Source organism: Epargyreus clarus, unplaced genomic scaffold, assembly GCF_041222505.1.
Source record: "Epargyreus clarus isolate Ecla_fem2 unplaced genomic scaffold, WU_Ecla_fem_2.2 ptg000025l, whole genome shotgun sequence".
Classification (NCBI taxonomy): Eukaryota; Metazoa; Arthropoda; class Insecta; order Lepidoptera; family Hesperiidae; genus Epargyreus; species Epargyreus clarus.
In genome coordinates, this window is record NW_027332232.1 from 3,905,001 (window position 1) to 3,910,000 (window position 5,000).

At 49.5% G+C, this 5,000-nt stretch overlaps 2 non-coding genes and 1 pseudogene across 2 annotated transcripts; all 3 read right to left on the reverse strand.

The window, feature by feature from the left end:
- Positions 1-117, reverse strand: part of LOC140752870 (uncharacterized) — a 7,842-nt pseudogene extending 7,725 nt beyond the window's left edge.
- Positions 118-549: 432 nt separating this feature from the next.
- Positions 550-706, reverse strand: LOC140752888 (5.8S ribosomal RNA). Its single transcript, XR_012103488.1, has one exon. It is a non-coding gene; the product is annotated as a 5.8S ribosomal RNA (ribosomal RNA).
- Positions 707-1,177: 471 nt separating this feature from the next.
- On the reverse strand, positions 1,178-3,080 carry LOC140752906 (small subunit ribosomal RNA). Its single transcript, XR_012103506.1, has one exon. It is a non-coding gene; the product is annotated as a small subunit ribosomal RNA (ribosomal RNA).
- Positions 3,081-5,000: the final 1,920 nt, after the last annotated feature.

Consider the following 5,000-nt stretch of genomic DNA (forward strand, 5'->3'; position numbering starts at 1 on the left):
CAGTGCTGGGCTATTTCCTGTTCGCTCGCCGCTACTAAGGAAATCCTTGTTAGTTTCTTTTCCTCCGCTTACTAATATGCTTAAATTCGGCGGGTGATCCTCCCTGATCTGAGGCCAACGATAAAAAATGGAGGCAGACGCGATATCCGTCAGCGATACGACGCCGTACGTACGCCGTGCGCGCGACAAACGCGCGACAGCGACGACGGCGTCGAAACGCACTTCGGACGTCGAGTCCGCCTACGACGCGCCGAAAAGCGCGCGTCGCTAACGCGTCGCGGCGCACACGCGGAGGCACACCCCGTCGGCCTTTCAGCTCGCCCTCTTAGCGCTCAACACGCACGCAGCGCATATCGCACACCGAAGGGTCGCATAGAGCTTTCCGGGTGGGCTCCGGGCGCGCTTTGAACGACGCAAAGCGTACGCGCAATTTTGCACGCGATAAACAATTTTTAAACGGACCGACGCGACTCGCCGTGGCGCACCGCGCGGAACCGTCAAGTGTTCAAACGGTGCGAATGAACAGTGTGATATTTGTTTTTATACAGCCGGCCCTCAGACAGGAGTGGTCCTGGATGTTTCTCCACGGACCGCAATGTGCGTTCGAAATGTCGATGTTCAAATGTGTCCTGCAGTTCACACTATGACGCGCAGTTAACTGCGTTCTTCATCGACCCGCGAGCCAAGTGATCCACCGTCCAGGGTAATTGTTTCGCATATATCTAATTAAAGATAATGCAATACCATTTTTGTGCGTTCAACGTTTGTCACATGCACGTTCGAATGAATGTGCATTAAAGTGGTTACCTTTTCAGAACGCGCGCGGCGAGCTAACGCCTTAGCGCGACTCCAAAAAACCGCTATCGGTACACGCGCGCGCTCACGCTGCGCACTCCACGTTGTCACGGACTCGGGGCGCGGATTTTTACCTTTCTGCGTCCGAGACGGCGGGAACGCGCGACGCCAGCGACGACGTACGACCTTGTCGCAACGGAGGACACAATCGCCCGAGCGCTACGACTGTACGATACGCCATCGCCGACATCGGTGAGCACGGCGGATCCGTCCATCCATCCATCCATCCATAATATGGACGGACGGACGGACGGACGGTCGGATGGGTATGTTGTGGATTAATGTCTGCGTATTACGAGCGCGAACGCGTCGTGACACACGTTAATGATCCTTCCGCAGGTTCCCCTACGGAAACCTTGTTACGACTTTTACTTCCTCTAAATGATCAAGTTTGGTCAACTTCCCAGCAACGCCGACGGCCGCGAAGCCACCGCGTGTCGGTCCGAAGACCTCACTAAATCATTCAATCGGTAGTAGCGACGGGCGGTGTGTACAAAGGGCAGGGACGTAATCAACGCGAGCTTATGACTCGCGCTTACTAGGAATTCCTCGTTTATGGGGGATAATTGCAAACCCCAATCCCCAGCACGAAGGAGTTTCAACGGGTTGCCCGGGCCTCTAGGCCTGGGAGAACATGCTGATTCCTTCAGTGTAGCGCGCGTGCGGCCCAGGACATCTAAGGGCATCACAGACCTGTTATTGCTCAATCTCGTGTGGCTCGAAGCCGCCGGTCCCTCTAAGAAGAATTTTAATACGTCGCCAGTGAGTTGCACGACCGAAGTCGAGCACACCTAAATGGCGACGCCTATTTAGCAGGCTAGAGTCTCGTTCGTTACCGGAATTAACCAGACAAATCGCTCCACCAACTAAGAACGGCCATGCACCACCACCCACCGAATCAAGAAAGAGCTGTTAATCTGTCAATCCTTCCGGTGTCCGGGCCTGGTGAGATTTCCCGTGTTGAGTCAAATTAAGCCGCAGGCTCCACTCCTGGTGGTGCCCTTCCGTCAATTCCTTTAAGTTTCAGCTTTGCAACCATACTCCCCCCGGAGTCCAAAATCTTTGGTTTCCCGGAAGCTGCCCGCCGAGCCATTGTAGTAACGTCGGCGGATCGCTAGATGACATATTTACGGTTAGAACTAGGGCGGTATCTAATCGCCTTCGAACCTCTAACTTTCGTTCTTGATTGATGAAAACACCTTTGGCAAATGCTTTCGCTGATGTTCGTCTTGCGACGATCCAAGAATTTCACCTCTAACGTCGCAATACGAATGCCCCCAGTTATCCCTATTAATCATTACCTCGGAGTTCTGAAAACCAACAAAATAGAACCGAGATCATATTCTATTATTCCATGCACGAAATATTCAAGCAGCATTTTGAGCCCGCTTTGAGCACTCTAATTTGTTCAAAGTAAAATTGTCGGCCCATCTCGACACTCACTGAAGAGCACCGCGATAGGATTTTGATATTGAACCGGCGTTTTACCGCCGGCTCACCGACGATATGCTCCGCAAACGTGTCAGTATCACCGCGGATGCGGTGCACCGACAGCGCGGCGCACAAATGCAACTACGAGCTTTTTAACCGCAACAATTTTAGTATACGCTATTGGAGCTGGAATTACCGCGGCTGCTGGCACCAGACTTGCCCTCCAATTGTTCCTCGTTAAAATATTTAAAGTGTACTCATTCCGATTACGAGGCCTCGTAAGAGTCCCGTATCGTTATTTTTCGTCACTACCTCCCCGTGCCGGGAGTGGGTAATTTGCGCGCCTGCTGCCTTCCTTGGATGTGGTAGCCGTTTCTCAGGCTCCCTCTCCGGAATCGAACCCTGATTCCCCGTTACCCGTGACAACCATGGTAGTCGCAGAAACTACCATCGAAAGTTGATAAGGCAGACATTTGAAAGATGCGTCGCCGGTACTGGACCATGCGATCGGCAAAAGTTATCCAGATTCATCAAAATTAACGACTTCGGACGCGAGGCCCTCCGTCGATTGGTTTTGATCTAATAAAAGCACTCATCCCATCACTGGTCAGAGTTCTGATTGCATGTATTAGCTCTAGAATTACCACAGTTATCCAAGTAACTGAGTAAGATCTAAGGAACCAAAACTGATATATTGAGCCATTCGCGGTATCGCCTTAATACGGCTTGCACTGAGACATGCATGGCTTAATCTTTGAGACAAGCATATAACTACTGGCAGGATCAACCAGGGAGCTGACAGTCACTCGCGGACGAATGTAGCCGTCGTCGCTCGGACGAGAACACGACACATATCGACGCGGTCGCGGGCGCGTCCGCGTCGAATGATGTTTCGTTTTTGAACTCGTCGTACCTTTTAATATTGTACGCTCTTTGTTTTCGATGGTTCGTGCAGCGTCAACGGAGTATCTCATCCGATTGTCGCAACGATCCAACGAGAGAGTGTGCGCGCGATTTACTAATAGCGCAACTCCGAATTGGATGGTTCACGGCGAGACAATTTAAGATTCACGTTTCATTATTATCTTTTAACACAAACGCGAACACTGAAAACAGATTCAGCCCGGTGTTTGAGAGACGTCGTCCTTGGCGTTAATTTTTATAGCGCCTTATAGAGGACCGTCGCCATAGGCGACGTGCAATTCATTTGTAGGATCGATACGTGAACCGAGACGAGTTTAAACAATCGCATCGGTCGATCCGCACTGTTCAATAAAATGTTCAACGTTCGAAAAGTCCCACGGCGCAACGTGGAAGCGCGCGTTGTTGTGTTAATCGTGACATCGCGACGAATTTGTAAAGTTCGACACAAAATCCACTCGAAACACCACCAACACGAGAGTGCGCACACTACGCGTGAAACCATCGAACGAACTCTTGTATGCGGCATGCAGTCCGTTGTCGAAGTCGGTCAGTCTGTGTCAGCAGGCGGCAGTTATCCGCCGGCCCGTTCAGTCTCACCGCGCCGACAACGCACTACACGTCGCCCGCCCCATGTGTATGCGGCGCTCCTGTTATGACGCGTGGCAGACGGAGCGACAACATATGAACATATGAAAGTCCGTCGGTGGTTCGGGGTGTGGTGTGGGGTGACGATGGTTGCCGGTGGGGGTGGGCTAGCCCTGGGGGGTGCGGGGGAGAGTGGGGGGAGGGGGTTTGGGGGGGGGGGGGTGTAGGGGGGGGGGGTCACCGGTTGGGGTTCGTCGGCCGACTTTGCTGCTGCCGCTGCTGCGTCTACCGCGTTATTATTATTATTATTATTTCCTGTTTTGGTTTTTTTGATTTCCAAAAAAAAAAAATTTTTTTTTTTTTTTTAATTTTTTTTTTTCCCCTCTTGTCCATACACCTTTTTAACTTTATTTGCGTATCGTATTAGTCAGATCGTGACGTGACAGTTTGTGCGCTACTCTCAGTACAGAGTTAAATAATTTCTCAATATAATAGCATAATACAAGAGCCACCTTTGAAAAAATACATACGGTCTCACTTTTTTGAAATACGTTGAAAACATTGTAAATTATTAAAACAAAAGAGTATAATATGAATTAAACGGAGGTATATGTATGGGAATATGTTATTATTATTATTACATATAAAACATTGTCTAGTATTTTAGTTTAGAATAGGTTCGATTTAGAAATTGAAAAGTGATCTCGGAAAAGCAACGCGATCATTGAACGTAAGAAATATTAGCGAACCGGCGCACATGTCATCGTAATAAAAGATAATAAAAGAGAACGGTAGTTAGGTAGCAGTTGGCATTTGGCAGCAGTTGGTAGGAACGTGACGTAGTACGTGACGGGTAGGTAACACGCGTTAGTGGCCTGTATGGGGTAGTATATGGACGCTATATAATTGTGACGTTCGGTGTCGTCCGTCGGTCTGCGCGCGGTGGGTGTTGTACAAACCACGTGGCGGGGTGTTCGTGTATCGAAAGATAGACCCAACGGGCAACGTCAAACGCGGGGGGTGTTCGTGTATAGTGTCTTTTTAACTTTATTTGCGTATTTCTTTGTATTATTAGTCAGATCGTGACGTGACAGTTTGTGCGCTACTCTCAGTATAGAATTGAATAATTTCTCAATATAATAGCATAATACGTACGGAATCGAGGAACGATCTCACTTTTTTGAAATACGTTGAAAATATTGTGA